Source organism: Hyperolius riggenbachi, chromosome 5 (genome assembly GCF_040937935.1).
Source record: "Hyperolius riggenbachi isolate aHypRig1 chromosome 5, aHypRig1.pri, whole genome shotgun sequence".
NCBI classification, from domain to species: Eukaryota; Metazoa; Chordata; class Amphibia; order Anura; family Hyperoliidae; genus Hyperolius; species Hyperolius riggenbachi.
The window spans coordinates 192,497,790-192,511,251 of record NC_090650.1 but is presented as its reverse complement, the minus strand read 5'-3'; the positions used below and the strand labels follow the sequence as shown (position 1 = coordinate 192,511,251).

General features: G+C 41.8%; 1 protein-coding gene across 3 annotated transcripts in view; it reads right to left on the bottom strand.

The window, feature by feature from the left end:
• The window catches only part of ABCA13 (ATP binding cassette subfamily A member 13), a 770,386-nt gene that overhangs the window by 141,964 nt on the left and 614,960 nt on the right, over nucleotides 1–13,462 (bottom strand). The window lies entirely within an intron of this gene.

Sequence of the window (13,462 nt, the reverse complement as noted above, 5' to 3'; positions counted from 1 at the left end):
TATTGCCTAAAAGGAAATAAATATGGCAGCCTCGATATCTCTCTCACTTCTATGCAGCTAATAAAACAATTAAAACCATTGGAGCTGGCCAGGGACCAAAATCACTGAGAAAAGTATCATCATCTGATTAAAGACAGGTCTTGTCTCACCAACATACTGAGCTTTTATGAAGTGGTGAATAGAGATGTCGCGAACCTCCAATTTTCGGTTCGCGAAAAAGTTCACGAACCGCAATAGACTTCAATGGGGAGGCGAACTTGGAAAACTAGAAACACTTATGCTGGCCACAAAAGTGATGGAAAAGATGTTTCAAGGGGTCTAACACCTGGACCCCCAGGTGGCTGAGTGGGATACATGCCAAAAGTCCCGGGGAAAAATCTGGATTTGACGCAAAGCAGCGTTTTATGGGCAGAAATCACATTGAATGCTAAATTGCAGGCCTAAAGTGCTTTAAAACATCTTGCATGTGTATACATCAATCAGGTAGTGTAATTAGTGTACTGCTTAACACTGACACACCAAACTCACTGTGTAACGCACCGCAAACAGCTGTTTGTGTAGTGACGGCCGTGCTGGACTACTGCGCACCATGGCGAGGATTGCTCTTCCTCACTCAGTGATGTCTGGTTAGGTAATGTCTGTCTGCCTTATCAACTTTCGATGGTTCTTTCTCTACCATTGTTAAAGCTTACATCTATTTTTTTAACATTACATTTTCTACTTGCTGTTCAGTACCTGCAACGAGAATCTATTATGGAGGGCAAGTCTGCCATTGTGACCAAGGGTAATTACGGGGGAACCCTTCCTGGTGTGATTCCGGTCCGGAGTGGAAGCCTAACAAACGGTCGGCTACCACCACACATCTATTGCAAGGAGGGCAGCAGGCATGCCCGCCCGAGGTAGTGACCAAAAATAACAATACTGGACTCGGGAGGCCCTGCTGTTTTTGAAATGAATTGACTTTAAATCCTTTAACGAGAATCAGTTATGGAGGGCAAGTCTGCCATTGTCACCACGGGTAATGGCCGGAGAATCAAGGTTCGATTCCGGTCCAAAGTGGGAGCCTGCTGAGACCCATGCTGTACCTGCCCTGACCGTGCTTTGCAGACCAGGCATCTGTGGTCAGATGGACCTTTGACCCAGCGGAAGGCAAACCAAGTCGAAAGCATTTGCCAAGAATGTTTTATGGAGGGTAAGTTTGCCATTTTTTCAATTGTGTGAAACTGTAGATGATACTATAGTCTCAGTACCATGGTGACTGACCACGGGTAATGGCCGGAGAATCCGGTTTCTATTGCGTTCCAGAGTTGGAGCCTAAGAAATGGCTACCACCACACATCCAGGCAAGGAGGGCAGCAGGCATGCCCGTCCTGAGGTAGTGACCAAAAATAACAATACAGGACTCAGGAGGACTTTTGAGGCCCTAATTGTAATAAATCAACTTTAAATCCTTTAACGGGAATCAGTTATGGAGGGCAAGTCTGATGGTGCCTTCACTGCAATTCACCAGGTTGGTCTCTGGCGAGAATCTGTTATGGAGGTCAAGTCTGCCATTGTGACCACTGACCATAGGTAATGGTGGGGGAACCCTTCCTGGTGTGATTCCGGTCCGGAGTTGTAGCCTAACAAATGGCTACCACCACACATCCAGGCAAGGAGGGCAGCAGGCATGCCCGCCCCGAGGTAGTGACCAAAAATAACAATACAGGAACCAGAAGGACTTTTGAGGCCCTAATTGTAATGAATCAACTTTAAATCCTTTAACTGGAATCAGTTATGGAGGGCAAGTCTGCCATCCATTCAAGTGCAAGTTATGCACTGACTGCCAGGTATAATACAATGTGCTGTCACAGATGCAGTGAAAGGTATGCAGTGACTGCAAACAGCCGTTTGTGTAGTGATGGCCGTGCTGGACTGGTGTGCACCATGACGAGAGTGCAGGTGATGGTGGCTTTACAGCCCATATGGTCGCCCGGCTGATGTAGCTGAATGACAGAACAGTGACTGTCCAGCTGATCAAATTTGGTCTGACCACAATGAAACAACAACCTTATTATCTTTGGTGTGCAACCCCCACCCGAGACACTCATATAGCCGGCGGTCATTGCTTCATTGAGATACACAAGCCCCTTCACCGCGGCAAGGTAATGATCATGAAGGGGGATGGGCACATGTACATGCCTCTTTTTTTTTGTTGCAGACGCCCGCAGTGCAGCCAGACAAATTAGTCAGGCATGTACATGAACCAGAAAAATTAGTATAGCGCCCGCTGCTAGCAGCGGCCTTAAAAATTCTGGAATCCGCCTAGAGTCCTGGACCCTGTTGGTGGTGGCGGAGAAGGCAGTCAAGCGGCCTGCAGGCAGAGATGCTGTGTGTGGGGACTGACTTAGTCTTCAGTCGTGCAGTAGCCCTCCGGGATCCATGCCTCATTCAGTTTGATAAAGGTGAGGTACTGAACACTGTTGTGACTTAAGCGACTTCTCTTCTCAGTGACAATGCCTCCAGCTGCACTGAAGGTCCTTTCTGAGAGGACGCTTGCGGCAGGGCAAGAGAGAAGTTGGATGGCAAATTGGGACAGCTCTGGCCACAGGTCACTCAACACAAAAGCTAGTTATATGCAGTGAGGTGAGTTCACTCAACACAAAGGTAGTTATATGCACTTAGATGAGTTCACTCAACACAAAGGTAGTTATATGCAGTGAGGTGAGTTCGCTGAACACAACATGTAGTTATATGCAGTGAGGTGACTTCACTCAACACAAAGGTAGTGATGTCGCGAACCTCCGATTTTCGGTTTGCGAATAGACTTCAATGGGGAGGCGAACGTGGAAAAATAGAAAAAATTATGCTGGCCACAAAAGTGATGGAAAACATGTTTCAAGGGGTCTAACACCTGGACCCCCAGGTGGCGAAGTGGGATAGAGACCAAAATTCCCGGGGAAATATCTGGATTTGACGCAAAGCAGCGTTTTAAGGGTAGAAATCACATTGAATGCTAAATTGCAGGCCTAAAGTGCTTTCAAACATCTTGCATGTGTATGCATCAATCACAGGGAGTGTAATTAGAGTACTGCTTCACACTGACACACCAAACTCACTGTGTAACGCACCGCGTAGTGACGGCCGTGCTGGACTGGTGCGCAACATGGCCAGAGTACAGGCCGTGGCAGTTTTCTAGCCCATATGGTCGCCGGGCTGTGGTAGCTAAACAATAGAACAACAGTGACTGTCCAGTTGATCAAATTTGGTCTGTCCACAATGAAGCAACAACCTTATTATCTTTTTGTATGTAGGTAGGCATAGGTAGGAGTCCCAGTATAGGTAGGTAGGCATAGGTAGGAGTCCCAGAATAGGTAGGTAGGCGTAAGTAGGTGCCTCAGTAGTTAGCTAGGCATAGGTAGGATTCCCAGTATAGGTAGGTAGGCATAGGTAGGTGCCTCAATAGTTAGATAGACATAGGTAGGAGTCCCAGTATAGGTAGGTAGGCATAGGTAGGTGTCCCAGTAGTTAGCTAGGCATAGGTAGGAGACCCAGTATAGGTAGGTAAGCATAGGTAGGTGTCCCAGTATAGGTAGGTAGGCATAGGTAGGTGCCTCAGTAGTTAGCTAGGCATAGGTAGGAGTCCCAGTATAGGTAGGTAGGCATAGTTAGGTGCCTCAGTAGTTAGCTAGGCATAGGTAGGAGACCCAGTATAGGTAGGTAGGCATCGGTAGGTGTCCCAGTAGTTAGCTAGGCATAGGTAGGAGACCCAGTATAGGTAGGTAGGCATAGGTAGGAGTCCCAGTATAGGTAGGTAGGCATAGGTAGGTGCCTCAGTAGTTAGCTAGGCATAGGTAGGAGTCCCAGTATAGGTAGGTAGGCATAGGTAGGAGTCCCAGTAAAGGTAGGTAGGCATAGGTAGGTGCCTCAGTAGTTAGCTAGGCATAGGTAGGAGTCTCAGTATAGGTAGGTAGGCATAGGTAGGTCCCCTAGTATAGGTAGGTAACTAGGTGTCCCCGTATAGGTAAGTAGGTGCCCCAGTAGTTAGGGAGGCATAGGTCCAAGGTCCAGCTGCAACAGATAGGGCTGTATAATGTCAGTGTCAGTGAGCAACACACACACAAAAACCCATCAGGAAAACATTAGCTCTCAAAATAGCTGTTGAGGGGTGCTATTTTAGCAATAACAATCAGCCAGGAGCAAGCCAAGAGCCTAACTAATCTTTCCCTAGAAGAAAAAATCTGCAGCAGCCCTCCCTAGTCTGTCTATTTGCAGCAGGCACACGAGTGAGTGTCATGGCCAGCGAGCCTGCCTTATATAAGGGGGGGGGGCTCCAGGGCTTAGTGTAGCCTGAATGGCTACAATGTGCCTGCTGACTGTGATGCAGAGGGTCAAAGTTGACCCTCATAGTGCATTATGGGGCGAATCGAACTTCCGCAAAAGTTCGCCTGGTGCAGGCAAACGCGAAGTTCGCCGGGAACCGTTCGCCGGCGAACCGTTTGCTACATCTCTACACAAAGGTAGTTATATGCAGTGAGGTGAGTTCACTCAACACAAAGGTAGGTATATGCAGTGATGAGGTGGGTTAACTAAACACAACAGGTACTAGTTGGTATATGCAGTACTGTGTAGTACAATGTGCAGCTCCCTATCACACACACAGGTAGTCACTGAATGTGCTGCTGGGCTGCTGGCAGTGGCACACACTGTATGAATTAGCAATGCTGTCTATGCAACAACACAAGTGTCAGTTTGACACACAGAAAAAAAAACACAACAGGATTAGCTCTGGAAAGAGCTGTTGAATGAGGAGTGCTATTTTAGCAATAAGATTCAGCCAGGAGCAAGTTAACAAGCCAAGAGCCTGACTAATCTGTCCCTAGGAGAACAAGTCTGCAGCGGCTCGCCCTATTCTGACTAGCAGCAGGCACACAAGTGAGTCTAATGGTCGCCGGAGCCTGCCTTATATAAGGGGGGTGGGGCTCCAGGGCTGAGTGTAGCCGGATTGACTACAATGTGCCTGCTGACTATGATGTAGAGGGTCAAAGTTGACCCTCATAGAGTATTATGGGGTGAATCGAACTTCCGGGAATGTTCGCCTTCGCCGGCGAAGGCAAACCACCCGAAGTTCGCCTAGAACCGTTCGATGCCGAACCGTTCGGGACATCTCTAGTGGTGAATACAAATTTAGATCTTGGAAAAGCAATAGACACTATTCCCCACAATTAGCCTGGTACAGAAGCTGAGGATACAAGCACTAGGAGACAATGTGTGTACGTGGGTAGAGAACTGGTTATGGGGTATTAAGCCAGTGGTACACAAGGAGTGGTTGTAAGTAGATTATCCTACTAATATAATAAATGGGAAAGTTTGGATGTTTGGATGTTTGGATGTTTGTTACTCGATCACGCAAAAATGGCTGAACGGATTTGAATGAAATTTGGCACACACATAGTAAATTACCTGGAATAAAGTATAGGATACTTTTTTTTCCCATAACCAAAAAGGGGGCGGAGACAAATACAAATGTCACTGGAAAATTTAAACTGCAGCCATTCTTACACTGTTAATGGTAGGGTTCTCAAACTTTGCACAATTGGTCACTGAGTGACTGGGATTAATTTTTCAGAAAGGTGGGTGGAGTCTATAAAAGCCAATCATAATACACCTATTGATTTTCAAGGGGAATATTTACATTGCTGCCATTCTTGCGTTGTTAATGGCACAAGCCCCAAACCTGGTACAGTTGATCATTGGGTTACTGGGGTTCAATTTAAGAAAGGGGTGGAGCCACAAACAGCCAATTAGATTTGTTTCATTCCAATGCAAATTATTGATGCAAACACTGCAAAGCTCACAAACTTGGTAATTGAGTGATTAATTGTGTGTGAGGATTAGAAAAGTGGGCACAGGCAACACCAGCCAAATACATAAGCGGGCAACACGGGGTCATAAGTGGGCGGAGACAAATACAAATTTTACTGGGATAATGTAAACTGCAGCCATTCTTACACTGTTAATTGTAGGGTTCTCAAACTTTGCACAGTTAATTACTGGGTGACTGGGATTAATATTCAGAAACATGGGTGGAGCCTACAAAAGCCAATCAAAAATTACCTATTGATTTTTCAAGGAAATATTTCATTACTGCCATTCTTGCACTGTTAATGGCACAAGCCTCAAATCTGGTACAGTTGATCATTGGGTGACTTGGGTTTGAAATGATAAAAGGGGGTGGAGCCACAAACAGCCAATCGTATTTGTTTCATTTTAACGCAGGTTATTGATGCCAAAAACGCTCACAAATTTGGTCATTGAGTAATTGTGTGTTAGGGTTAGGAAAAGTGGACGCAGCCAACACCAGACAAAAACATAATCGGGCAATACTGGGTCATCAGTGGGCGGAGACAAATACACATTTCACTGAGAAAAATGTAAACTGCAGCCATTCTTACACTGTTAATGGTAGAGTTCTCAAACTTTGCACAATTGGTCACTGGGTGACTGGGATTAATATTCAGAAAAGTGGGTGGAGCCTACAAATTCTAATCAAAATTCACCTATTCATTTTCAAGGGGAATATTTAAATTGCTGCCATTCTTGCACTGTTAACGGCACAAGCCTTAAACCTGGTACAGTTGGTCATTGGGTGACCGGGGTTCAAATTTAGACAAAGGGATGGAGCCACAAACAGCCAATCAGATTTGTTTAATCTCAATGCAAATTATTGATACCAAAGACCGCACAGCTCACAAACTTGGTCATTGAGTAATTAAGTAATTGTGTGTTAGGGTTAGGAAAAGTGGGCGAGGCCAACACCAGCCAAATATATACCCGGGCAACGCCGGGCATCCAGCTAGTATTAAAAATGGGAAACTGTTAGTGCACCTTGGATGTGCCAATGGTAGAGCACCATGCAAGATAAATGGTATACAGCTGGGATCATCAGACTTGGAGAAGGAGAAGGACTTGGGTGTATTGTTTGATAACAAGCAACTATGCTCAATGACAAGTAGCAGAAGCTAAAGCAAGCAAATACAATTCTGGGATGTATAACATGAGAAATAAAATCAAGAGATGCTAGTATACTACTACCTCTGTATACATCACTTATGAGGCAACATCTGGTATATGGTATACTGTTTTGGGAATCACACTTAATGGACATTCTACTACAGGTACAAAGATGGGCAACTAAACTAAACTAGGGATGGAAGATCTCAATTAATCAACAGAAATTGGACAAACTAGATTTATTTAGCCTGATTAACATATCTACATTCACAGGAAATTGTTTTGGATCAACACCACATTTCCAGTGTTTTCTGCTTTCCCTAAGACAACTGGGTGCAACACACACACATACACACACACACAGTATCTCACAAAGGTGTGTCAACATTATTGTAAATATTTTATTATCTTTTCATTGGGCAACACTGAAGGTATGGAACAATATTAAATATGTATTGAATGTATAAAACATTTATTCAATACAATGTAAACTACTCAGTGCACAGTATGTATATCAGTGTAAATATCCTGCCCCATTAAAATAACCCAACACAGAGCCATTAACCAGTAACTGCGATAGCGGCAGCATATCTACACCCCAAGGGAGTACTTTTCCCGTCACAGGGGCATAGATACTAATCTTCGTGCACTCGCCCCCTAACCCCCCCCCCCCCCCCCCCCCGCCCTGCAGCAACAGTTAGAGGATAGACTGGTGAATGGAAACATAGTTCCCAAAACCAATCTAATTGCCTTATTAAAGCATAATCTCTGCTGTAATGAATTCATAGAAACTGTAAAAAAATAGCTCTTACTTTTGTTTCGGCAAAGAAAGCTGTGATTCAGCTTCAGTGCACTGTATAATAATTGAATTGTCCAGTAAGAAGGATGTAGGTGTGCTGAGTTCTGGTGGCTATATAAAAAAGCTATTGGAGTTATAACGTATAACTAATTAAATGGTAAAATTAAAAAATGGTACTTGAAAAAAGAAACGAGAAACACGTCTTTAAACAAATCCTAAACACAGACTATTGTACGAAAAAAAGAAAAAAAGAAAAGCTTTCCTCCAGGAATTACCCTATTTATGGTCCCTTTTCTATAACAGGCAGGAGGCATTGAATTCACTGTCTGTCAGCTACTCCTATGAACTAGCTGGGTACTTGCAAGTACTCAGCATGGGTGTTGCCACAGCTGTGCTTACATGTGACAAGTCACTATTTTTACCCCCCAGGCAACACCACTGCATGTCAAGCAATAGCAATGTTACCAAATGCTGTCAAACAGCTGCATGTAATTGCACCTGAAAGCACTTGAAGCCAGCAGAGAGAAAACTGAAATGCTAGCACTTCAGTTGTCTGTGGAAAATGAGCCTTTTACTCTGCCTGAAAACAGCTACAGTTATGTAAATATAAACTTTATGGATATGTATTTTTTCAACAATTATGTAAACATTGAAATATATTTACAAGATGATGGTAAAGGTTTTAGTGGCTACTTCAACACTAGTTTTGCAACTTAGACCTAAAGTAGAAAAATATTTGAGGGGGCAAATTAAATAATAGTTTATAAGATTATCATGACTAACTATCACGACAGTTTATTTACAATTACTGTTTCCATATCTCTGGTCTCCTTTCTCTATTTTTTTTTTCAAACTTAGTATGTTTTCTTCTTAGTCTTCAGGATAAAAGGATACTTAGTATTGTCTGTTTACTACAAGTAACAACAATAGGGGAAGCTAATTTAATATGCAGATAGCAAAATGTATTATGTATTCCATGAAAACAATAAAATATTGAAGCAAATCAATAAGAGTTCACACATAGCAGAAAAGACTATCACCCACTGAGTGAGCTTAATCTGAAAGTATCAAACATCAAACATAGTTTCCTGCAGCAGTAAGAATAAAGCAGGATTAGAAAGCATGGGAAGAGAACATTCTGAATACAGACAGGGAAAGGGAAGTAAACAAAAATAATGAGAAATAAATGGAAATAATAAGCAGATAAAGTATTGGTAAAAATGAAATTAAATAAACCAAATAAATTAACACAAATCTAATGGCAAAACTGGTCTCAGCATAAATTCCTACAATTCATTTTGGCTTAAAACAAAAATAAAATGTTATTTGCCGCAATTAGCAGCTATAAGTTGTGAAAAGAGCACCCATTATTTTATTATGGCTATATCATGGAAATTGCTACACTAGAAGCTTTTAATGTTGCAGCTACAATGATCTCATTAAATACCATTTCTATCTTTGACATAAAATGTGGCTACAATGATCATGCCAAATACCAGATATATCTTTTAAAAATTGCGGCTACAACAATTTCACTGAATACCGTGGTCCATGGATAAGGTTTGGTACCAACATGGGGAGTTGGTAGGTTTAGGCACAATCATGGGGGTTAATGTTAGGCACCAAGGGGGCATTAAGGTAAGGCTCCATCATAGGGGGGTTAAGATTAGGTGCCAGGGATTGTTTAAGGTTAGGCACCGCCATGAGGGGTTTAAGGTTAGGCACCACCACAGGGGTTTAAGGTTAAGCACCACCATGGGGGTTTAAGGTTAGGCACTGCCATGAAGGGTTTAATGTTAGGCACCACTATGGGGGAGGGGTAAGGTTAGGCTCCACAAAATAGGGAATGCTTTCACTGACTAGTTTTCACAGCCATACAATTTACATTTTGAGAAACCCAAATAAGCATTTTTTGGGGTTTCTAAACAATTTCCCACTACTTACATCAAAACTGGAAGACCAGATGGTGTTAGATGCTGCAATTAACAAAAGGAGTTCCTATTAGTAGTTAAAGAATTGGGGGGAGGGAATACCCCAAGTCCAGACAGCTTTAGGGCTCATTTCCATATACAGCGGGATGTGAACGTTTGGGTAACCTTGTTAATTGTCATGATTTTCCAATATAAATCCTTGGTTGTTACGATAAAAAATGTCAGTTAAATATATCATATAGGAGACACACACAGGGATATTTGAGAAGTGAAATGGAGTTTATTGAATTTACAGAAAGTGTGCAATAATTGTTTAAATATAATTAGGCAGGTGCATACATTTGGGCACTGTTGTTATTTTATTGATCCCAAAACCTTTAGAACTAATTATTGGAACTCAAATTGACTTGGTAAGCTCAGTGACCCCTGACCTACATACATATGTGAATCCAATTATGAGAAAGAGTATTTAAGGGGGCCAATTGTAAGTTTCCCTCCTCTTTTAATTTTCTCTGAAGAGTAAAAACATGCGGGTTTCAAAACAACTCTCAAATGACCTAAAGACATACAACATCATCTTGCTGCAGATGGAGTCACTGTGCATCGCTTAACCATTCGCCGCACTTTACACAAGGAGATGCTGTATGTGAGAGCAATGCAGAGGAAGCCTTTTCTCCACATACAGCACAAACAGAAGCGCTTGAAGTATGCTAAAGCACATTTGGACAAGCCAGCATCATTTTGGAATAAGGTGCTGTGGACTGATGAAACTAAAATTGAGTTATTTGGGCATAACAAGGGGCATTATGCATAGAGGAAAAACATCACAACATTCCAAGAAAAACACCTGCTACCTACAGTAAAATATGGTGGTGGTTCCATCATGCTTTGGGGCTGTGTGGCCAGTGCAGGGACTGGGAATCTTGTCACAGTTTAGGGACGCATGGATTCCATTCAGTATCAGCAGATTCTGGAGACCAATGTCCAGGAATCAGTGACAAAGCTGAAGCTGCACCAGGGTTGGATCTTTCAACATGAAAACGATCCCAAACACGGCCCAAAATTCACTAGGGCATTAATGCAGAGGAACAAGTACAACATTCTGGAATGGCTATCTCAGTCCCCAGACCTGAATATAATTGAAAATCTGTAGTGTGTGTTAAAGAGAGCTGTCCATGATCAGAAGCCATCAAACCTGAATGAGCTAGAGATGTTTTGTAAAGAGGAATGGTCCAAAATACCTTCAACCAGAATCCAGACTCTCATTGGAACCTACAGGAAGCGTTTAGAGGATGTAATTTCTGCAAAAGGAGGATCTACTAAATTCTGATTTCATTTCCTTTTTGTGGTGTCCAAATGTATGCACCTGCCTAATTTTGTTTAAACAATTACAGTATTGCACACTTTCTGTAATTCCAATAAACTTCATTTCACTTCTCAAATATCACTGGGTGTGTTTCCTATATGATATATTTAACTGACATTTATCATCGTAACAACCAATGATTTACACAGGAAAATCATGATGATTAACAAGGTTGCCTAAACTTTTGCATCCCACTGTGGCATGCTTTCAGGTGCAATTATGGAAATGTAATCGCAGGGACAGCAGACAGTGCATAGACAGCACTGTTTGCCGTTTCCATTCATGCATGGCGATTCACTGCTGATTCATGGAGCATGGTTGCCTTCATTTCAGGGTGCTTCGGCCCGTGACCCCATTCAGTGTAATGAATGGGATTGCAAGCCCCGTCCCCGCCTGGAGTGACATGCATCAATATAGATGTTGAGATGATACTTACCAATAGGCTGCTTATGGTCACTAAGAAGCTTTTGGGAAGACAGCAAACTGGCTTCCACAAATATAAGCAAATGCATGAAAATATTTATATTGCTATTAATTTCTGATTCTATAGTGAACATAGGCAGGGAGGGAAGGAATACTAGTAGTGCTGGATGCAGAAAAAGATTTTGATAGGCTAGATAGACAACTCCTTTTCCCGGCTTGAATAAAATTTAACATTAATAATACGTTCTATAACCATATCCCTAAATTATATAAAAATCTAAGCTTTAAAGGCAACAGCAAGTGTTTTTCTGAATTTCCAGTGCTGAATGGAGGGAGAAAGGGCTGCTCTCTGTCCCCCATTTTGTTTAACCTTGCCTTGGAGCCTCTTGTTCAATCCATTCAAATAGAACCCTTGATTAAAGGTCTTAAGACCAGTCTTAATTAAACGAAAATACTAACCTTTGCAAATGACGTATTGTTGACCATAACAGACCCGGAAACATCAATCAAAGGAGTTCAGACAATCATAGCTAATTATGGCATTTTCTCTAACTATAAGATCAACACAAAAAAGACCACCGTTCTGGACCTGGGCTGCTCAAACCTTTTAAAGGAAACTATAAAAGTACATGCCAATTATACTGTACATGGTAAACTAACTCCACAGTATCTGGGTATCAAAATGTGTTCAAATTTGATGGATTTATTCAGTAGTAACTATGGCTCTCTTATTGAGACCCACAAAATAAGCCTAGGACAGAGGTTATTTTAATACTCTGGGTAGAATTGCTATAGTAAAGATGATGGTTTTACCAAGAATACTATGTTTATTCCAGTGCCTATCCACTTGCCAAGCTCTTGAATCAGATAATGCCAAAAGGTTCTCACTGACCTTATTTGAAAAGGAAAAAGAGCTAGAATAGCACAAAAACTTGAAAATGAATAAATGATCTCGCGGTCTCTCCCTACCAGACCTGAAGAAATATTATTAAGCTTAGCTATACATTTGGAGTTCTGGACTGGATGAGTGGAGCTATGACAAACCAGTGCATTGACCTTGAGCTACTGTATCTTAAAATGGTCTGAAACTCTAACATAACATTCAATAAAAATGTGTTTTCCTACTTTTTATTACTCACACAGTTATCATATTTGCTTTTGTGCACAAGTAATATTGTCTGTCTACAAATTACAAGTTTCCAAAATGTAGTTAAAATGTAGTTTTTCTTGCCCTGAAAGCTGCCATTGCATTTTATTCCAACTGCTTTTTATTATATATTAAAATCTTCTAATGAGCTGTTCTGAACTGTGTGTGTGCCTGAAGCATATAAAGCTTCACATAGAGCTTGTTTTAAGTTGTTACACTGTGTTTACACACAATGTAATAACATTGGAATGTAAACAAAGATACTGTTATCTCTAGTCTGGATGCGGATTTGAAGCTCAATAGCAGGACAAAGTACTTTGTTTAACCATTTCAGTGATGTTCTACTACAATTTTTTCAATGCAATGCAATGCAATGCACCATCTATAGCGACATACACAGTGCATCAGGTGTGTTGTGTTATAACCTTATGTAGCATCTTGCGTTACCATAAAATGCACACGTTAACAGTAATAGTGAAGCAAGCTTTTCATTTATTGTATGCAAAGCAATAAGCGAAAAACACCACTTTTCCATTCTGTTGCATTCCTGCTGTTTTAGGAAATGCAACTCAACACCCACTGTGAACCTAGCCTAAACCTTTCTAACATTGTAGACTATGACATCAGCAGTCTCTGGTGCAAGGTATGGCCAGTGTCCAAACACACATAACTTCACAAGTATTTTATTTATCATAACCTTATAAGAAACTGTATACTTAACAGACAAACTGTGCAGTAAGCCATGTGTAATATCACTGTAGGCATAAAAACATTTAAAACGTTATGTGAAAATATAGCGTTTG